The sequence below is a fragment of the Pipistrellus kuhlii genome, unplaced genomic scaffold (genome assembly GCF_014108245.1).
Source record: "Pipistrellus kuhlii isolate mPipKuh1 unplaced genomic scaffold, mPipKuh1.p scaffold_m20_p_16, whole genome shotgun sequence".
Lineage (NCBI taxonomy): Eukaryota > Metazoa > Chordata > Mammalia > Chiroptera > Vespertilionidae > Pipistrellus > Pipistrellus kuhlii.
This window is the reverse complement of record NW_023425471.1, coordinates 4,332,993-4,356,738: the sequence shown is the minus strand read 5'-3', so window position 1 is coordinate 4,356,738 and position 23,746 is coordinate 4,332,993. Positions and strand designations below refer to the sequence as shown.

At 38.6% G+C, this 23,746-nt stretch overlaps 1 protein-coding gene across 2 annotated transcripts in view; it reads right to left on the bottom strand.

Annotated features, from left to right (window-relative positions):
* Positions 1-23,746, bottom strand: part of NHS (NHS actin remodeling regulator) — a 333,341-nt gene that overhangs the window by 307,777 nt on the left and 1,818 nt on the right. The window lies entirely within an intron of this gene.

The window sequence follows — 23,746 nt, the reverse complement described above, 5'->3', positions numbered from 1 at the left end:
CTGATCCTATAAAGTTTTCAGTTTAGTGGAAGAGCCCAAAAACTGACAGGTAATTGCAACAGATTGAGATAACTGCTGTGGAGAGGGAGACACAGAGTATAGTGGCAACTACTCAGGAGGCAAATGGGGTTATTCAGGAAGCCTATAAGAGGAAAGGGGTATCAAGGTCAAGACCGCAGGAAGCTGTAGGAGCTAAGGAACACAGCATACAAGAGGAACAAGAAGATCTTAGAAGTGGGGCAAGAGCGATGGGTCTAGAAAGGCAGAAGGAAAGATAAGGCTGGAGAGAGGTTGGGACCAGAGATGAGGCTAGAGAGATATTCATTTAGATGCTGTGAGAAGAGTAATAAGAAGCCATGGGAAAATGTGGACTAGGGGGTGATGTGTGCCTTGCAAGATTCACTATTTAGAAGTGCAGAGAATGGATTAGGGAAAAACAAGACAGGCTAACATGATGAGCAATTTGAAACCTCCTTCCTGCACCAGAGCCTTGGACATTGACATCAGCTCACCTCCCACCCACCATTACTCAAAACATTGGCCATTGCAATTTAGACTATTAGCCATCTTCTCTTAGGACCTGACTGAAACAGAATCACTTCTCCATTACCCTGGTGCTTCCATCTTCTTGACAGCGTATCCTCAAGGTCCCAGAAGGCCTTTCATCAAAGCCCAAATGGGCTTATGCCACAAAGGAAGAAGCTGTACTATTCTATCTTACACTTTTCTTAAACAATGCTTATAAAACATCCAGCATTATACCAAGAAACAAGTGCCTCTGAAAACCAGGAAAGGCCAATGAGGCGATTTTCACTATAGCATTAGCAGTTAGACACAGTCTGTCAGAAGACAGACAGCAGCTGTCTATAAGGGCAGGTACACTACCTACACAGAAATGTCAAGAAGACAGCCCTGAAAATTTATGAAAAAAAGGAACTTGGAAAGAGCTTCAATATGAGGGTCCATTCAGGTGAGCTGGCTCCCAAACAGAATTCAGGCCCCTCCACCACAAAGGAACAGATGTGGCCGGGAGTGAATAACCCTCACAGAGGGAGCCAAGAAGAAAAAGATCAAGAAGGGCCTGAGGCAGATTTCTATTTAAAGCACAACCTTAACAGGGGACATATTCTTATTTTTATTCATCCCATGTCCAATTGAAAAAAACACACAATAGTTTATTTCTCACATTCATTCCTCTCTTGCTCTCCATTTAATGGCAATGTGGACAGCATTGGCTACATTTGTCATTCCATAAGAGAGATGCTAGTGTTCTTCGTTTCCCTCCCCAGGCATCACTAATGCAGACTGGGCTACATCATCCACACAAATGTGCCCCATTACAGTACTTTCCACCTGGAAATGTTTCACCCAGAACAGTAAGAGGAAATGACCCAGCCCTGCTCTCAGCAGTGACCACAAATACATGCCACCTCAAGCTGGGCTCTGAGCTTGCAATCTTTTTCCTTATCCTTGGTCATCCCTTCTAGTAGATGCTGACTAACTATTTAGCAAACCTGTTTCCCCTTTCCTCTCAGAAGCATAAAGTAAACTCTATGCATCAGTGTCCCCTGCAGGTAGGTATGGCCATGTAAGTTGTGGTCAATAGATATGAGTGGAAGTGAAGCAAGTCAATTCCAGGTCTATACCATGAAATTCTCCCATGCTCAATACTCATTCTCTTTCCCTACCCAGCAGCTGAATGGAGAGGGCACCAAATTTCTAAAAGAGGACATAGACAAAAGATCAAAGAACTTGGGGACCTGAGTCACAATGTAAATAGAGCCACTGGGGATAGTTAGCTGACCCAAATCAGACAATGGTATGAGAGAAAGAAACTTTTATTGTGCTCAGCCACTGAAAGTTGTGGGCTGTTGGTTGTGGCAGCTAACCTAACAAATACAGCTCTCTCCCGCATTCTTTTGAGTAGGGATTCCAAATCATTAACATTCTTCTCAACTCCCCTGACATGCCCTACTCCTGGAAGAGGACCTCATCTTATTTTTTAGAGCTTTATTGAGATACTAGAGGCCCGATGCATGAAAATTCATGCAAGGGGCTCAGCCCCCACCTACCCCAGTGGCTGCCTCAGCCCTTGCTGCCGAGGCTTCATCCAGAAAATTGTCCGGTGTAATTAGCATATTATGCTTTTATTATTATAGATAATTCACATAGAATAAAATTCATCCTTTAAAATTTACAATTCAGTGGTTTTTAGCATATTCACAGAGTTGATCATCATCATTATCTAATTTTAGAACGTTTCATCATTCCTGAAAGAAAACTCACACTCATTAGCAGTCACTTTCTACTCCCTCCTCCCTCCAACACTAGGCAACCACTAACCTGCTTTATGTCCTGATAAATTTGCCTGTTCTGGATATTTCATATCATTGATATCATATAATATTTATTATTGTATGGCAGGTTTCTTTCACTTACCATAATGTTTCAAGGTTTATCCATATTGCAACATATATCAATAATTTGTATTGCCTTTTATCACAGTTTTATTGCCAAACAATATTCCATTGCTTGAATATATATTTTCTTCATCTATTTATAGTTGATGGACATTCGGGTTATTTTGATCTTTTGACCATTGTAATTAACAGAGCATTGAGCATTCACGTACATGTTTTTTTGTTTAAACGTATGTATAATATTTTGGAAAACTGCCAAAATGTTCTTCAAAACTACTGTACTATTTTACCTTCCCACCAGCAATGCATGTGGGTTCTAATTTCTCCACATCCTCACCAACACTTGTCATTGTCTGTCTTTTTTATTTTAGCAATCCTAATGGTTATGAAGTGGTATCTCATTGTGGTTTTGATTTGCATTTTCCTGATGACTAATGATATTGAGCATCTTTTCTTGTGCTTATGCCCAACTATATGTCTATTCAAATCCTTTGCCCATTTTAAAAATTAGGTTATTTTTCTTTTTATTGTTGAGTTAAGAGGTTTTTTTTGTGTTTGTTTTTTTTTTTTAATAATTCTAGATAAAATATGTTGTGGGTTGAATTGTGCCCTCCCAAAAAAATAAATAAATAAATAAATAAATAAATAAATAAATAAGTCAATGTCCTAACCTCCAGAACCTATGAATGTGACCTTATTTGGAAATAGGTTCTTTGCTGATGGAATCAAGTGGAGGTGAAGTCATACTGGATTAGGGTAAGCCCTAACTCCAGTGCCTGGTATCCTCGTAAGAAGGCCTTGTGAAGACACACAGACACTGTGCAGTAGCTTTGGAGAACAGTTTGTCAGTTTTTCAAGATGTTATACATAAAGGAGAGTGCCATGTGAAGATGGTTACAAAATGGAATTATGTGACTATAAGTCAAGGAACACTATTACTGGCAATCACCAGAACCCAGGAGAGAGACAAAAATGTATTCTTCTTTAGAGACTTCAGAGGGAATATGTCTCTGTTGACAACAATATTTTGCACTTCTATCCGCCTGAACTATAAAAGAATAAATTTCTGTTGTCTTAAGCCACGGAGTTTGTGGTAGTACAGCATCTCTAGGAATCTAATAGAAAGTCCCTCCTCAGCTATATGAGTCACAGATTTCTCCCGTTTTGTGAGTTGACTTCTCAATTTCTTATGGTATCCTTTGAAGGACAAAAGTTTTTCATTTGGACGCAGTTCTATTCATTATTTTTTGTCATTTGTGCTTTTAGTGTCATATCTAAAATCATTGCCTAATTCAAGGTCATAAAGATTCACTCTTATGTTTTTTCCTAATAGTTTTATAGTTTTAACTCATAAATTTAAATCTATGAATCATTTTGAGTTAATTTTTGTGGGGAAAGAGTTCAACCTCATTCTTTTGCATGCAGATATTCAGTTGTCTAGGCACCATTTGTTTGAAAATATAATAGTTTCTCCCATTGAATTATCTAGCATCATTATAAAAAATCAATTGGCCATAAATGAAAGAATTTATTTCTGGACTTTCAATTTTATTCCACTGATCTGTATGTCTATTCTTATGCCACTACCACACTTTCTTGAAACTTGGGAAGTGTGAGATCTCCAACTTTGTTTTTCTTTTTCAAGATTGTTTTGTCTATTTTGGGTCCCTTACATTTCCATACAAATTTTAGAATCAGCTTGTCAATTTCTGTGAAAAGTCAGCTGGGAATTTGATATGGATTGAATTGAGTCTGTTTATCAATTTGGGAAATATCACCATCTTAAACAATATTAAATCTTCTGATCAATGAACATGGAATATCTTTCTCTTTATTTAGGTCTTTATTTTCTTCCAAAGGTGCTTTATATTTTTCAGTGTACAAGTCTTGCACTTTTGTAAAAGTATTTGTTATTGTAAAATAAATTATTATCTTTATTTTCTTAATTTTTCTTGCTAGTATGTAGAATACAATTGATTTTTGTACATTTCTCTCATATCCCCATTTATTAGTTCTAATAATTTTTGTGAACTCCTTAGGAATTTCTATACACAAAATCATGCCATCTGTGAATAGAGATACTTTTTCTTCTCCCTTTCCAATCTGAATGCCTTTTTATTTTCTTTCTTAATTGTTCTGTATAGAATCCCCAGTATAATGTTAAATAGAAACAGCAAGAATAGATAGCCTTGTCTTGTATCTCACCTTAGGAGGAAAGCATTCAATTTTTTGCTACTAAGTACGATGTCATCTGTGAGTTTTTCCATAAATGTACTTTATCAGGTTGGGGAAGTTCCCTTATATTCCTATTTTAAGTGTTTTAGTCTTGAAAGCGTAATGAATTGTGTTGAATGCTTTGTTTTTGCATCTATTTATATGATCATTTGGCTGCACCTTCTAAACACTGAAAGGAAATTTAATTTCCATCCCTCTTCATCATATTTCACTGTAATAATGTTTAGCTTTTTTTCCCTTCCATACTATGAATTACCTGAATTTGAGATTCATCTTAGACTATTTGTATCTTCAATATCTAGTTAACTGTATTATACATAGGAGTCACTCAATAATTCTTTGTGGAAATGATGACAATGAAGTCATACTTCAGAGACATAGAAAAAAAACAAGGTGATCAAGAGCTAAAGGAAACTTTCCATGGAAAGGACCATTGATGGAAAGATTATAATTGGGAGTAAAGTAAATATTTTTCTTGGGGTACAGTAAGCAGTAAATACTATCTGTCTCAAACACGAAGAATTTGAAAACTCAAGTAGGTAAGAGGCCTCATAGTATATAGAAAGAGTTGTGGCTATAGTCTTCTTGTAAAGATAGCTTTGAAATTAGGTAACATATGCAAACATACATCTTTCCAGTGCCCAAATGAAGAAGAGAAGATATATTAATAACATAGTATTCTTGTGATAGATAGCAAAAAGAGCAACAATTCTCCCCTGCCCCTTGTAATCCTCCATTCATGAAGTCTCTTTATCCACCTCTTAATACAGTTGGTCTGTAATTTGCTTTGACCAGCTACAAGCCTAGGCCTCAAGGGGCTATGTACATTTCTCTACTCTATTAAAGTGCTGCTGGTGATGAGAGATTCCAGACTCAGTTACCTAATTACCCAAGCCAACACTCAGCCATCCCTAGATGTAAGGCCATTTAGAACAGCCAATTCTTAGGTGACTTGCCAGCTGATCAGAAATTCATCACTGACATGAGTGAGCCCAGCATCTAGCCCAAATTGCTCACTCATAGAATTATAGGCTAAACAAACAATGTTTGCTTTAAGCCACTGAGTTTTGGAGTTATTTGTTTCATAGCAAAAGTTAATTGATATAGAGGTAATTTCCACATAAATTAGAAGATCAGGCATTATTCCTGAATTGTTAACTAACCCATTTTATAGCCTTGGACAAATCCTTTCACATTGTTGGGCCTCAATTTTTAAATCAGATAATCAAGGGATGATGGTAGACTAGTCCAGTGTTTTCCAAATATCATTAAGCAAACTAAATCTTTCCTCAACTGATATTCTACAAGGAACCTCAATATATGAAACAGATGAAAAGGAACCCACTCTGGTTCTTGAGGAAGCTAAACCTCATCTGTTCAATTTTCCTCTAATCCTCCCTTCTATATCCACCTCCACTCCCTGGAATGGTACTCCAGCAATGTGTGGATCAAGTCTAGAAAGCATTGTGCCATTCAATTTTTCTAAGGCTTTTTTTCAGCCTAGCATTCCAGGATTATAGGCAGGAAGGGGAGACTTAGTTTTACATGAGTCAAGCCATGTTGGCCTTTCTAGCAACACTGCCCATATTATGTCATAATTAGTCATTTACTCGTCTATCTGTAGCACCAGACTCTGAGCAACTGAACTATACAGACTGTTCTCCCATCTTTTGGTATTCCTTCCCCTACCCTAGTGATTACCACATGCCCCTAAAAAAATAACCTTATTCAGATATTTGGTTGGATGGATGGATGGATGGATGGATGGAAAAAACACACAAATGAACAAACAACCATATGAATGATAATCACCACTGAATTGATATGACATGATATAAATGGAATAAATAAAAATGAATTAAAAAGAAGCGCATTGATAGCTTTCACATGTTATTCACAATTTTTCAAAGATAGAACGAATTTAGCCTTCTCCCTGAGAATAAAGCAAGGGCTCCAAATAACATTTTCAACATTGTGAGATTACTCTCGGCAAAGTCTGAGACAACAGTAACTAAATTAGTACATCTTGGAAAGCAACCACGGTTATTTTTGCATATTCCTACCATTAATTTCTTTCAAGGGCAGGAAGCATCTCTTTTCATGCTCCTACCCTGAAAATACCAACCAGCCTCTCCCCAACTCCAACCCTATGGGTTGCCTTCTCCCTCTTAGCAGTTGGCACATGTGCCCAATGATTTACATGAATTCTATGTAAACAGAACCTTTTTGCAGAAATCTCTGCCCTTTGTCCACCAATGGTTTTCCTAGAGAAGAGCCAGAGAAAGCTCACTTCGTATGCCACACCTCCTTTGGTTGTGTGAACACGAAAGGGGGAGTGCTCCTGGGGCCTGTCTGCAGATTTTCAGCTGTGTGCTGAGAGCAGGAAGCCCATGGGGAAGTACACTGGCTCAGGCCAGGGATTCTTCTTGTCCTCCTTTAAAGCTTCTGCTTCCTGCTCTAAGTTCTTAATGACTACCTTCCATTTAAAAGCATCTTTAACTTTAAAGGAGGCTAACTTCAACAGTACTGTAAACCAAGATAATCTGGCCAGAAAGTAGTATGATGAATTTAATATCCTTTTTTTTAAAGGAGGGGAATGAGCATAAAAACAAATGCAATCTAGGTCTTAAATAGAAATAAGTTCCAGAGAACTGATGCAACTTAACTGGGGTAAACCAAAAGTACTGATGTTTGGTGATCTTTTGAGTTTAAAGAGGTAAGGTCATGTTTCATTTTCTTGTTGTTTTATTATTTAAACAGTGTGTCTCAATGGATATATTTTTCCTGCAATGATGTCCTTTAGCTTCAAGAACATTCTGAATGCCTAATAACTATGGAGTAGAGCAGGGATCTTATTTTATATAATCAGTACATTCCTAAAAAGTTATAGGATATAACTTTGTTTTTAAATGTAATCCTGTAATTTTAAAACTTTCATTAGCCTTTGTATTACGTAAGTAACATGGAGATGCAAAAAGAATCCACACTTCTCAAAAAATAAAACTTGTCTGTAACCCCACCTGCCAGCGATAACCTCTGTTAACATTCTAGAGCAGAGTTTTTCAAACTGTGGTTTGTGGCACATTAGGAAATTATAAAATCAACCTAGTGGGTCATAACCAGCCACCTTAAAATGTAAAAGAATAAAAGGGAAGAGGAATTTAATTGAAGTAGAATAGGGTAAAAAAGGAGAGAATAAGATAATATGATAAATAACAAAATTAAAAATAAATACATTTATCAGAATGAACCATATAGAGAAAAATTAGTATTGTTTAAAACAAAACAAAACAAAAAAAAACAACACTATTGTTGAGGAGAAACCAAGCTGGTGGCATAAGGTATACACCTGCACTTGCTGCCTCTCACAACCACACCAAAACTACAACTAAAAGATAAAACATCTATCACCCAGAACCACGGGAAAGTTGGCGGAGTAGAAGTTCTACAACTAGAAGGAAAGAAACAAGCTCGTTGAGACTGTGAGGTGCAGAGGCTCAGAAAAGCAGAGGTACGGAGGCCCGCAAATCAGGCTGGCAACTGGGTGCCCTGTTTTTTCATTTGAAAGGGAGATACAAGCTCCTGACCCTTCTGAACTCCAGTTTCCAGTGAGACTCTGGGAACCCAGACTCCTACAGGGAGAAACTGGACTGTCGGGCATCGGTTCAGAAAGTGAGGGTGGTTTTCTCACAGACTGTGCTGGGGCGCAGAGATGCAGAGACAGCAGACTGGCAGCCATCCCTGATTGCTACACTCTCATGATTCCCTGAGACCCTGCCCCACCCAATTTACAAACCCACCCAGAAAGGAAGGAAGAGGAAAAGAGTTAGAAACATTGAGAGAGAAACATCAATCAGATGCCTCCTGCACACCTCCTACTGGGGATGTGCAGGCAACCAAGGTACATGCCATTAACCAGAACTGAACCTGGGACCTTTCAATCCGCAGGCCAACACTCTATCCACTGAGCCAAACTGGTTAGGGCAAATTAGGTTAAATTTTGAAGTGAAATCTCTAGCATACATTTTTATATTAATTTCATAAAAACCAACTGCCTACCAGAAATTTTATACAAATTTACACTTCCATCAGCAATGTCTGGAACTGCCTTTATGTCCACCCCGCCCTCATTCCCACCCCAAACCTGACCATTATAATTTTTGCATCTTGGCCTATTTGAATAAATGGGGGGAAATGACTATTTTAATTTGGGTTGATTAGTTATCTGAGTTGAGGTCACCCACAACTAATTTACAACAGCTTTCAACCAACACTATAGAAGATAGTAGAATAACCACTGAACTAGAAGAGAAACCTGTGTCCATGAAGTAAACCATTTGGGTTTAGGTAGTAAAGCCTTGACATATAAAATGACTCCTGCTACGGCAAATTACTTATTTTATACATTTAGTATGTTCTCCAAAACTATTAAGTTACAATTGAACAACCAATGACTTACAGCCAGACAGGCAGCCACTACCTTGCCCAATTACATGTGCTAATATCTAACAGAGCCATATGCCTGCTCCAGACACAGAGTATGTATTTCTCAATTTGTGGGCCTTTTTGTCCAGAGGTCCCAACCTCAGACTTTCTGAGCATCCAAGGACCAGCTGCACATCATCCTTATCTCTTTTTTTTTCTGCTTCTGCTTCCCCATCAGGAACCTTGAGAAAGAGGCTATCTCAGGGGTGATAAAGTGGTAGTGGATGTGCTGTATTAGAGGGGTCCTAGGTAGAGTAGATGGAGCCCCAAAACTGAAGACAGAAAGCCACATCTGAATCCTGGATTCAAATGTTAAACAATGTGGTCTTAAACAGTGTGGTCTTAAAGCCTCCATTTCCTTATCCACCCAAAGAATGTTGTATTTTTAACACAGAATTTTGAGGGGCTTGTGAAATAAGGTGAGAGAATACTACAGAAAGCAGTCGCACAACAAATGTTAATGGTATGTGTGTGTGGGGGGGGAGGGGAATGTGGATGCATGTGTGTGAATTTATTTGATGTCTGCCTGAACATGTTTAGAAGAATCCCCTTGATAACACTCAATCATCTGAGACAAAAATTCAGCCATCTTCTAAAAACTGTAGGCAGAGCTGGCTACAGAAAAAAGTCAAAGGGATGAAGAAAAATAAACTGTAGGCTGTGGTCTCAGCCATACCCTACAGAAGAGAATGACAACTTGGGACAAGCAGCGGGTTTAAGTAAGAGTTACCCAGGTTCTCAGAGTACATCTGGATTTTAAAAGTCTCTTATTCTGCACAAAGCTCTTTTGCATTTCACACCTGTTGAGTAAAGGAAAGCATATCCTCCCCACCACCAATCCCACCTGCAACTCCAGTTTCACAGAGCTGTCTCGCTAGGTCTCCAGTTCTTAAAAGCCAAAACTCAATTACATAGTCACCTTTACATTTGAAAACAATGTAGGTTAATGGTCCAAAGCAGCTCTCTCATGGAAAAATCAGCTCACCTATTCTCTAGTTTAAAAAAAAGGAATGAAGCAAGGTATAGTGAAGTTTAAAACCATGTTCAAATTTACCATAAAACCTCACTTTAGAAGGTCCAGGTGTGTGTCACTCAGCAGCATGGTTCCCTGGAGGCTTCTCACAACCACTTTTCAGACTTAACCGTAAAGGTTTCACACACCTTCACACCCAAAGTGAACCAAACGTTCCATCAAAACACAAGGCAGCCATGGGGCTGCCTGGGCCTCAAAGATGTTTCAGACATTCCCAAGATGCTTGGAGAGGACAGCTAGGATAAAACATTCACCCTCTCAGTTCTCCAATCATGGTCATTTCAAACCAAACAGTGAGAAGCCTGTGGGCCAATGAAGCATAAGGGGAGGGTGGTTGGTTATATCACTCATTGAGTCCAGGACTACAAACCTCAGCCAAGGGATCTGGGAAGCCAAGGGCAATTTTAGAATTTGCCTGAGGCCTTTTCAACCCCCACAATCCACAAAATTCTGTCTAGCCAGGGTTGCTACTTTGTGGCTCAGACATCCAAGGTTCTGAAAACAGAGCCACAAGAATAGAGACCCTGTCAGGGGAATGGAAAGACCTCCCATTCCTCTTCTGAGGAGTTCTGTTTAGCCTAGATTTTGCATAAAACCTTGATAGGGACACTATTAAAGGCAACTCTCCCATAGCTCTAAGGCTAATCCAACCAAGTGATTAGAGAACTCATCACGCTTTCTTCTCCATTCCCTCCCCAAAGAAAGGAAGCAATTTGAAAATCCCAAAGGATTCTCCTTACAGAGGAAAAGCTGAAGCAATGCCAATAAAGATTCAAATGTCAAACTCCGATTAAACAGAGTTTGCAAGTGATTTGAAACATGGCATTGTGAAGAGCCCTCGTCTGAGAATCAAAAGGTCTCATAACCATGCTTTAATTTAAAAGAGGGTGAGGGAGTTTTTTTAAATATATCACATTTCCTCCATTTCAGACCCCCAAACTTTGTCATTAGTGATCAGAGATAGTATTTACATTACAGAAAAACAGAACAAAACTACTGCTTAGTCCAGAAGTCAAGGGAGAGCAAGGAATAAGAACAATCACTGTCACAGTCTTGAAGTATCTTATTGAAGGAGAAAATTTTGCAAAACTACAACTCAGGGACATTTTACCCAACAGAAATATGTCGGTACATTCACCAAAAAACAGGAACTAGAATGTTCATAGCAGCATTATTTGGAAATTCTCCAAATGCCCATCAATAGTAGAATGGACAAATAAATCATGGTATATTTATATGAAAGAATCCTATACGACAATGAAAAAAATGAACTACAGCTACATACAAAAAAATGGGGCAAATAAATATAATTTTGAGTAAAAGTCCAGATATAAAACAGCATATACTGATTCCAAATCAGGCCAAAGTAATCTATGGCTGTTAGAAGTTAAGATAATGGTCATTCTTTGGGAGGTATGACTGGAAGGGAACAGTGGCAGCATTTCTAGAGGGCTACAAATATTTCTTATTCCAGATGCTGTACACTTATTATTTGTGCACATTGCTATATTTGTGTTATAATTAGATCTTTAAATTGTAACATATATATCATTTATATATGGAGAGAAAGACAGAGAGAGAGAGAGAGAGAGAGAGAGAGAGAGAATGAATGCACTTTTCTGGTTTCAGATAGCTTCCTAAGAGCAGGGCTTGATCCAACCAAGCTGATAAGGCCACAGAAAAGTGTACAGAGCAACTTGGAAAGAAAAGGTATACGATGAGAATTTGTAAAAGAGAGTGTCTCTTTGGTTATTTGCATTTTGTTTTTCTTTTTGTCCTCCTCACTCAACAGTGATTAAAACTTTGAATTGATAAATCAATTTTTAAAAACCCAAAAGTGTTTCAAGTGTACATTGACAGGCCATTAGTGCCGCTCATTGCCTTTACTCAAATATATTTGTAAGTGAATCCCATTTCTCACTATCACTTCCTATCCCATCACTGACCTGAGATTCGCTGGTCTTAGATTATGGGACAAAGGGTTAAAATAAAGCCATGAAAGCACAACTTTATGTAATGTATTTTTCTTTGTGAAATTGAATTTAATTTTAATTAGCAAAGGCTAAAACCTTGCCAGATGACCACCAGTGATATTTGATACTTGAGCAGGGTTCCCACATGTCCTCTCTCACACTGAAGGTATTTAACCCAAGTGAAACTGTTAGAAAACCTTGCAGGGCATTCTTCCCAGTATCTCTTCCTTGGTTTGCCCACTTTCCCCCACATTGCCTCAAACTCTGAAGCATCTGTCTCTTCTGTTTGTGAAGCAGAAAGCCCCATGACTTTTCACATGGAAAAGGATTTCTGAAGTATTTATTCATGCTGCACTTTTCCCTCCTCAAAGTTAATCTCTAGAATCAACCTCTCAGTAAACATGTGCCATCTTGCAATTGAAGTCTTCAGGGGTGAAGAGGGGACTGGCTGAGGCAGCAAAACTCTGATGTGAAATTAAAAAGGGAAATACAGCTTTACTCACATTATTAAAATATAAATATAGGCTTGAGGAATAGAGTCCAGATGCACACTGGAGAGAAACATAAATATTGATATTATATTCTAATGAACATTATGTCTCACTGGCTGTCATCCTTCCTCATAGATACTAGTTCTTCCCACTCTTAGATATTTAGTATTAAACATCAAGAGTAGCCAAACTATATAATTTAAATACCCTCTGATAGAATAATCAGAAATCAAATTTTAAAGAACTTTTGTCATCCTTGATCCAGGCTTCAAGCATCACCATAAGCTAAAAACACAGTTACACATTAGTGTTCCCTGCCACTTAGCAACTTGTGTAAAAGTAACAAGTTATTTTTCCCCATGTCTTTTTAAATGTTATTTTAGCTTTCTCTTAGAAAAACTTCTACTTCTAAATTACTCCTGAGACCTCTGAGGCCAGATTCTTATCCTTGTCCCAAATGGGTCCTCCCTAAAGCTGAGCACCCAGATGTTACAAGCAGCCCAGTATCATCAGACCAAAGAGAAGAAACTCCACTATTCCAATTGTCTTGGAAATCTTTTTCTCCCCTCTCAATCTTTTTTAAATTGTGATATAATTGACATATAACATTATATTATTTTCAGGTATACAACATAATGATTTGATATTTATATATATGGTGAAATGATCACCACAATAAGTCTAGTTAATATCTTTCATCACACAGAATTACGATTTTTTTTTTCTTGTGATGAGAACATTTAAGATCTACTCTCTTAGCAACTTTCAAATATACAATATACTATTGTTGATTCTGGTCACTGTGGTATACATTACATCCCCATAACTTATTTATCTTCTAACTGGAAATGTGTTCCTCTGCAAATCTCATATATGGAATCCATAGTTCTTAGTCTGGTCCTATTGTAGAGTCAGAAGTTCCTGTAGAAACATATTCTTCCATGCCCATATTAACACAACAGTTCTAACAGGGAATAGTGTGAGAGCACCAGAGTTCAAATATTGCTTTTCTACCTCAAGAAGTTATCTATTGGAAGTGAGGAAATTGTCCGTCTCTTAATGGGAATGTGGGTTACAGAGGTGCATACAGTTGTTAAAATTCATCAAACTACACAATTGTTATCCATACATTTCACTGTATGGAAATTATACATTGATTTTTAACAAAAATTTTCTTCAGAACAACTAAGTTTTCCCAAGAGAGCAAAGTAAGTTTAATTGATAATATTCTAGAAGTGCCTATTTCCTCAACATCAGACGTGGCTTTACAAAACACATTAGACCTATGTGAGAATTCTATTTTGCTCCTCCTAGAAGGAGCACAGCATATTATAACATGGTTTCCTTTGGAGTAAGTCCGTCCCAGTAAGAAGAACGGAGGGCTTTCCTTTACTTCTCAACTTTTATGCCCTTTTGTGTGGGTTGAATTGCCTAGCCCTAAACATAAAACAGAAAATGTCAGCATCTCTAAATTGTATCCAACATCTCATTACTTCCACCAAACCAGCACCATCTCCCACCAGGATAACTGCCAGAGCAATTATCCTACTTAGTCACCTGCTTCTACCCTTCCCCCTCAGCTTCTTCCCTATACAACAGCCAAAGTGATCCTTTTAAACTCTAAGTCAATCATGTCACTATTAAACTAAAATCCTTTCAGAGAGTCCCCATTTCACTTAAAGAAAAAAGCAAAGTCTTAACAAAGGCCTCCTAGACCCTACATGAGCTGCCCTTCACCCCACTTCCCTGACTTCCTCTCCTCCCTGTCTCCTTGCTCACTCCACATTTACCATGTCAGCCTCCTTGCCATCACTTTATCACACCAGGCATGATCTCACCTCAGGGCCTTTGCACTAGCTCTATTTCCTTCTGTTGGAATGCTCTTCTCCAGCTATTGACATCATTAACTCCCTCACCTCTTTCCAATCTTCCCTAAAATGCTGCTTCCCATTTAAAATGATAACCCCACTCTGGATTGCCCTCACCGAACTCTAGTTTCTTTTTGCCCATAACTTACTATCTCCTAACATGTTCTGTAATCTCTTTAAATTATGTTTAATTATGTTAAATATCTGTGTTGTGTTTTTTGTTTATGGTCTAACCTCTCTCTACTATAAATTCTTTATAACTTTCTGAACATTGATAAAATCCAAGTGCCTGGAATAGTGCCTGGCATATAATAAATGAAGTAATCTGGATGATAAGATTATTGGTGGATGTTTTTTAATTTCTATACTTCTTTGCATAACAAAAAGAGGCCACAAAGAACATTGAAATCTTATTAGTCATCTGATCATGCAGAGGGATATAGCATTGCTTGGTCAGCTATCTCTTTCCCCCTGGTGCAGCATTTCACAGATTTAGATACAGGTTTTTACCTACTTGGAAAAAATTTACACATGCCTCCCACTCTGCATGATCCAATTACAATACAATACCAATAAAATAACAGCAAATAATTGCCAGGGGCTCACATGTGCCAGGCACAGTTCTCAGTATCTATGTACTTTGAATCCTTCAGTCCTGCAACAATCTGATGCAGTAGGTACTGTTTTTATCTCCATCCCAAAGGAAAATAAATATTCAGTAAATTGTCCAAAGTAATACATCTTTGAAGGAGTGGAGCTGGAATTTGGACCCCTGTTGTCTGACTTCAGAATTCAAACTGTTAACCATATACTTGCTTCTCAACAATTAGATAAAACTGACACTTACCAACCTTACTCAAACTGAGCCTAAGCAAACTACAAAGTTCATGAATTCCAAACCTTTCCTTAAGACACAAGGACATAAGGTTCACATCAGGTATCATAAAAGTAAGGTATAAGCACTCTAATTCTCTGCCTTTAACAAACTATGCATTTTTGGACTCAAACAAATGGACTCTAAGACCCAGAGTCTCTTGAAGTCCAACAATGCAATCATTCTATGGCCAAAAACACCAAAGCATATTCTCCAAAATAAAGTATTTATCTACTATATACAAGAAAATGTAAATGGCCCCTCTGATGGCTGGGAGTCCAGTTTGAGCCAGACTAACCTCATTTCCCTTCTGAGTAGGGTTATTAGACTGAGAGATCAAAGAAATATTACAGACGTATGGTATCTTGTTTTCGGCAACCATCTGACAATCACTCATGATGATAAATCTTGTGGGCAAGGTGAAGAAATGTGGTTTTAGTGGGACTGTGGGAGAGCATTTGTGACAGCTGTAACAATGGCACCCAATGAATGTTGATTAATAGATGTACTACTGTCTGCCAATGAGATCTGGCCATCAGTCCATCTGAACAACAGTTTTATCAAAGATGTGGATGATGGGCTAGAATCATGTTTATGATGTTTGCAGAGAGCAAAATGCTGTGGGCAGTAACTGACACATTGAATCAAGATTTTTAAACCATCATGGCTGATTGGGAGTGAAAGAGCAAAGCAAGCAAGATTCAATTTAACAGAAACAATGGAGAGTCTTATGAAATTTAAGTTCAAAATACCAACTGCACCAATGGAACAGAGAAAACCTCATGCAAAAGAACTGCCACTATAAAGGAAGGGAGTTTGTTGGGCCATGAGAGCAATAATGCACCAACAGTATTTTGCAATGGTTAAAAAAAGAAGGGCCATCTTAATCCTAGTGGAACATTCATATGAAGGAAGGAATGGTTCCATTCATGCTCTGCATCTGTGGGAGAAGGCAACCAGGGTGAGAGAAAACAAGAAACTTGGCATTAAGAGGCCTGGCTGAAAGAACTGAAGTTGTTTTACCTGGGACTAAGTAACCTCTAGCCACTTAAAAGATATCCTGAATAAGAGATTGTAAACAGATTCCAGCCACCGGAATTAAGACTAAAAAACTGAAATTACAATAGGACAGACTTAGCCTCAGTGTAGATAAGAATCGTTTCAAAACAGGAACAATTCATCAATAAAGTTGGGGTGGGAAAGGCCACTTCCCACTCATGGGTGTCTTAGAGGGCATGAAACCAGATGGGTTGCCATTTGGGACATCTTTAAAAAGAATCCCACCTTGGTTGGGAGATTGGATTTAATGGGTGCTAAGGTCTTTTCCAACTCTAAAATCCCAAGATTCTCCAGCTTTTATTAAAGTCATTTTATTCTTGGTTAATTTCACTTGGAAGGATGTAGGAACATCATAATAAATTATTTTTTTAGCATTTGGATGCCCATGTCCTCAGATTCCTATTTCAGTACAATCAAACCTTCTCATGTGTATTAATAGATTGAGGGATGGACATTAATGTCAAAAACAAAAAGTTGTCATGCCTGACGAAACTGGTTTGGCTCAGTGGATAGAGAATCGGCCTGCAGACTGAAAGGTCCCAGGTTCAATTCTGGTCAAGGGCATGTACCTTGGTTGTGGGAACATACCCAATAGGGGATGTGCAGGAGGCAGCTGATCCATGTTTCTCTCTCATCGATGTTTCTAACTCTCTATCCCTCTCCCTTCCTCTCTGTAAAAAAAATCAATAAAATATATATTTTTTAAAAAGTTGTCATGCCTGTCTTTGTCATTTAAAAAGATGAACTAGACAGGGTTGCTGTCTTTTGTGTTAGGAGGGCTCTCCAAAACCTTGTTTCAATAAATTTAGACCTTAAAATTAGAGTTTTACATTCAGAAACTATTACTACTTCATTTTTATTTGTATTTGTTATCAAGATGTGATTCATGAGGAATTTTTGATGCAAAAACAACTTTTAGAAATGCTTGTGATTGATGGTTTGTTCCAGGCATACTCTTCCCATGCTTTTTAATAGTGTCCTACAAAATCTTGTGTTCCGGTATTAATAGAGTAAAAAGAAATTAAACTGAACTGCCAAAACAAAATTCCCACATTTGAAATTGTCTTTGTTCATAAAATTATAGAGCATTATATGAAGTAAATGGATCCTTAAGACTCTTGGGCTAACATGGGACAATAGGAGAAATTTCATAGACCACGGCATTTTAAAGGTAATGCCCATTAAATGTAGATTAGAACCTCTGAGACTGTAGATGTTGCTGAGAGCTTATGTGGAATGTATACTTTCATGATGTCGTTGTGTGGAAAAGATCTCCACAAACAGAAAGAAAGAAATCTTGCCCTCGCAGGTTTTGCTCTGTGGATAGAGCATCAGACTGTGGACTGAAGGTCCTGAGTTTAATTCTAATCAGGGACATATGTCTCTGTTGGAGGCTCGATCTAGGCCCTAGTCAGGGCCTGTTCAGGAGGCAGTCAATGGATGTATTCTCTCACATTAATGTTTCTCTCTGTCTATCCTACCCCCTTCCCATCAATGGGGAAATGCCCTCAGGTGAGGAGAGAGAGAGAGAGAGAGAGAGAGAGAGAGAGAGAGAGAGAGAGAGAGAGAGACAGAGACAGAGACAGAGACAGAGAGAGATTGTTACTATCTTAGCAATATCAGCCTAACAAGAATCTCAAGGATTTCCTAAGTAAAGCAGTTCTGTAGTTTTGATTTAAGAGCCCAATTCAGTACAACAACAAAAAAGTCTTGAAAGAAATGTGTTGTTGTGAGAAAATTACAACCATGAAATATTAACCTTTGAAGATTGCTTGGAAAAAACAATGTGGACTCAGACCCAGATCCCAATTCCAGGCCCTAGCAGCTTCTAGCTGTTGCCATCTGAAGCAAGTTGCTAACCCTCAGTAAAGTGGTAAAATAATTGTACCTCTCTCATAGTGTGGCGATTAAATAAGGTAATTCACATAATTATCTTAGCACAGGACCTGGCATATAGCAGAACTCAATAAATGTTAATTGAAAATAAAAACAATCCACTCAGTAGATGGCAAAAGTGTCAGTATAGTGCAATGGGGGAAGAATGGTCTTTTTGGTAAGTGCCAACAGATCAATTGTGTACCCATATGGAAAATAATTAATGTTGACCCCTATCTCACACCATTTGTAAATATCAATTCCATTGAAATCATGGGTCTAAACAACAAATGCAAAGTAAAAGACTTCAAGAACATAAGAGAATATCTTCATGACCTTGGAGTCAGTCAAGATTTTAACAATAAACAGAACAGAATAGAAAAAACATTAATCATACAGAAAATGATTGATAAATTACACAACATAAAAATAAGAATTTCTTACCAAAGACAACACAGAGAGTGAAAATGAAAATCACAGAGTAAGACAACATCTTTGCAATTACTATAACACACAATGACTCATATCCACAATATATTATATAAGGAACTCCTACAAGACAATAAAAAAGATGCAAAAAATCTTATCAAAAAATTAGCAAAAGTCTTAAGTAGGTAATTCACAAGAGATTATCCAAATGGTCAAAAATATATATGAAAAGGTGCTCAATCTCATAAGCTATTTCAGAAATTCAAATTAAAACTAAAATGATCCCTAACAGGTTTGGCTCCGTGGATAGAGCATCAGCCTGTGGACTGAAGGGTCCCAGGTTCAATTCTGGTCAAGGGCATGTATCTTGGTTGTGAGCACATCCCCAGTAGGAGGTGTGCAGGAAGCAGTAAATTGATGTTTCTCTCTCATCAATGTTTCTAACTCTCTTTCATCTCCCTTCCTCTCTGTAAAAAAAAAAAAAAAAAAAAAAAAAAAAAGCAATAAAATATATATTTAAAAAAAAAACCACACACACAATGAGATTTTATTTCTTACCCTCCAGAGTAGAAATTAAAAATACAATAAAAATGTTGGTGAGGATGTAGAGCAACTGGAACTTTCATGTATTTCTGGGAGTATAAATTGGTACAACCAGTTTAGAAAACTGTTAGGTAATAGCAAGTAAAGTCAAACATACCCAGCCACTTTGACCACACAAAAGAGCCATGTATACATAAGCTCATCAAAAGGCAAATAAAAATGTTTGTGGCAAAAGCCCTAAAATAGAAACAACTCAAATGGCCATCATCAGGAGACTGGATCAACAAATTGTGATATATGCACACAATGAAATTTTATTCAGCAATGAAAATGAACAATCTATTGTAATGACATGGAAGAATCTTGCAAATATGATGTTGGGTGAACACTATATACTATATGACTCCACTTACATACTAAAATTCAAAAATAGGGAAATCTAATTGATAAATGTGAATGTCAGAACAGTGGTTACCTTTGGGATAGAGATAGTGACTGAAAAGGGGCCTCAGGTGGGGGATGTTTCAAGATACAGTAATGCTTTATTTCTTGATCTGGGTGATAGTTATAGGAATTGTTCACTTCGTGATAATTAGCCGAGCTGTACACTTATGATTTGTACACTTTTCTGTAGAAATGTCCAACTTCAATATAAAATTTACATTAAAACTCAGTAACTAAATATAATTAACTGCAAAAAAGCAATGACATTAAAATGTCTTCAGATGAATAGCTTGGAGTTGAGGCCCATGAAGTAAATTCCAAAATCTCAGGTTTTAGTGACTTGAAGTGGGCTTACTTAAGTTTATGACCATAAATTTCAGAAGGCTCTCAACACAGGTAATTTCCTTGTATTTTCTTAACCCATTCATGTTCCCTCCCAGGGACAATATTAACACCTTGTCTTCTTTTCCAAAATAACCAATACCCTTACAGCTGATGACCTCACCAGGTTCTTCACGAAGAAAATAGATATAATTGTATAAGAACACATCCTACCACCATCAGTTCACCAACTTACTTGCCTATCTGCCCATATCCTCCAAAAACCATGGATGGAAGGATGCTTTGATCCTTTCCCCTCTCAGCTTCTCAAGGTCTTCTATAATTATCCAATTCTCTCCCCAGCATGATCAATTGCCCCCCTCTGTGAAATCTAAATGTGCCGAAATATCAATACCTTTTAAGAAAATCTCCCTTGACCCTGTATTCCCCTCCAAGCAATGCTCCATTTCTCCACTCCCCTTCAGAGTAAACTCCTTAAAAGAGTTGTTTGTGGATGCTATCTTCTCTTCCACCTCTCTTGTTCTCTCTTCATCTTATTTGGCCTCCATTTCCACCTCTCCACTTAAATGGCACCTATCAGGACCATTGATTACTTACAAGTTACCAAATTCCATGGCCTTGTCTTAGTGCTTATCTTACTCTTGGAAGCATCTGACCAAGTTGATTTCTCCATTCTTGAAACACTTTCTCCTGGCTTCCATCAGACCATACTCTCCTGATTTTCCTTCTAGCTTGCTGGTTGCTTTTTCTAAGTCTTTCTCCTTCCCTACTAAACTTCCAAAGTTGGACTGCCCTAGGCTAAGTTCTGGTCACCTTTTCTTCATTCTCTACATTGCCCCTAGCTCCAAAGCTTCACATACCATCTCTATAATTACATCTCACATTTACCTTTCCAGTCAGGACCTCCTTCTTGGATTCTGAATTTACACGTCTAATAGTATAAGTCTCCAGTTAACATAGTACAAATACAAAAATATTGATTATATCCTCCCAAAATAAAATACCCACTCTTCCATTAGCCTTACCCATTTCTGGAAACTGTCTTCTACAAGCTAAGGGGGGGAAAACTAGGAGTCATCCACAGTGACTTTTTTCTTCTCACTCCATGTACAAATCCAATGAATAAATACTGTCAATCCTAGTTCCAAAATGAATTCAGAATCCAACCACTTTTCACTGTCTGCATAACTATCTCCTTAGTCCTAGCCACCATCACCTGTCATACTAACTGGTTTACCAGACTTCAGACTTGCCTCAAGAGTGACTTTAACTCTAACTGGCTTGGCTCAGTGGATAGAGCATCAGCCTGTGGACTCAAGGGTCCCAGGTTCGATTCCAGTCAAGGGTATGTACCTTGGTTTCAGGCACATACCCAGTAGAAGGTGTGCAGGAGGCAGCTGATCAATGTTTCTCTCTTATTGATGTTTCTAACTCTCTATCCCTCTCCCTTCCTCTCTGTAAAAAAATCAATAAAATTTATATATATATATGTGTGTATATATATATACACACACATATATATATAAATTATATATATATATATATATATATATTTAAGAGTGACTTTGCTAAAATATATGTCAGATCATGTCACCCCTGCAAACTGTCTTCCCTTTCCCACCCTGAGCCTGTCTCAGGACAATGGGAAGCAGCTGTCCAAGGATGAAACAACATGAAGCCATGTGGAATGGAGGTCCTGGTGGGAAGGCTATACAAAGAGGATGGAGTCACCCAGACACATTCAAAGGGAAAGGAAAGGGAATGTGGGTCACTTCCTTGAAATTCCCTTAGGCCATAAGCAATGCTAAAGGAAGATGCATAATGTAGCAGATAGAAGCCACTGATACTCTACCCATAGCCCTTCCCAAAGGACCCCTGCAGACATTCCTGTATCATCCCTAGGCTTTTCCTATCTCTCTACCTAGCCTAGCTCTAACCCTAATCCTAACATAGAGCAGGCCAAGAGAGCCAAGGAATTCATACTCCAGGTTCTACCTTCTCTCAGTGAGGGGTGAGAGTTGGCGGATAAATATTCCAGCTTCCTCACTCCTCAGTGGAACACTTCTGAGATATGTGCTGTTGTTGAACCAGGGTTGCCCACAAGCTCACACCTTGCATGAGCTTTCCTCCCTACACTGTCCCACTTCTATAAGCCTTCCCCATGCTTTCTGACTGCCCTCTGTAATGAACCACTTACACAGAAACCGTGGCATGCTGCCAACCCCCAACTATGACACACTACTAGTATTGTCCCTTTCCTTTCAAATTACCTGTCTGTATTGAGAGCCTTCTTGACATCAAACAAGAACAGTGTTCTCCTAAATTCATATGAACAAAAGAAGAGGGAGGTCTGTACATGAAGTGTGGAGATAATATTTTAGAAAAAAAATAAAAAGTAATATATTTTTACTTCTACCCCTGGAGTTATTTATTTATTAATGTATTAATATACATAGAGCATACTAGTATATTCACCATCGACTGTTCGTACACATTTAAAAAGTTTTCTTTTCTCTATTAACCATTAGTTTGTACTCCAAACAGTTAAAAGGACTTGAAAGGACTGTGTCAAGTCCCATATACCTAAGTACCCACTGCTGCCTCTATGGAAAGAGAGAAGGGGACCCAACCTGCCCCAGCACTTTATTTCACTTGTGAGAAATCTAATTTAAAGAGCAGTGTGTGTCACCACACACACACACACACACACACACACACACACACACACACACACACACACGGGAAATGTACGCACCACTCAACAGTCTGCAAGACTTCCCTCCAGTTCTTTTGAAGTAAAATCACCACTCACCCCAACCGCACTCCCCAGATATCAACGCTGTTGAAAGTGAAGGGGGCTGTCCCTGCTGTGTGGTTTGAGGTAAAAAGGGAGGCAGGATTAAAGTGCTCATTTCAAGTCCCAAAAGTAAAATACGACTTGGCCTAAGGCAGCCCTAATTCTTTCCAGAACTCATCCCCGGAATTGCCCTCTTAAACAACCAGTCATTAACCCAACTCTGGGTCTTTTATAGCTGCTAAAACCTATCGCGCACATCATTTATTCATTAGGCTTATTATTGTTGTTATTGCAGAAAAGCAGCGAATTCCCTGGGTGGGGTTCAAAGAGTTGTTGTTGTTGTTGTTGTTATTGTTGTTTTGGGGGGGGGGGCAATCTGCGAGCTGGGTTTCAGGGCAGAGGTTCCTGGAAAGGATGCAGAGAGAGCTCCCCCGCCCCACGTGCTCCAGGCCACCGCCACCGCGCCGGTGCAGCTGCTGCAGCAAAGCGGGAAGCTTCTTATGTAAGTCAGAGCCGCTGACATCACCTTCGCTGAGTGTTGCAGCGGGACTAGGCGCCCAAGGACCAGAGCACTGGCCTAGTGCCTCCTCCCACCTTCTGCTGTTCCTAAAAGGTTCCCTCTCAGCCTGATTTCACTGATCTTGCGCTAGGGGACCCTCCTGAGCGCCTCTCAGAGGGAAAATGCACAGAATGACACGTATTGGGAGCCTTAGGGTGTCTCAAGAGTGAAGTTAACAGGCAGCAAAGATGCTCAGGGGTCTGCCATGTGCCTGTGGATTTGGGCGACAGGACCTGGGTTTGGGGGCCGCCTCTGGGATCCTCGAAGAGCAGATAACACAGAGCGTTATTTATTAGGAACGTATGCTGCTCAGGGAAGA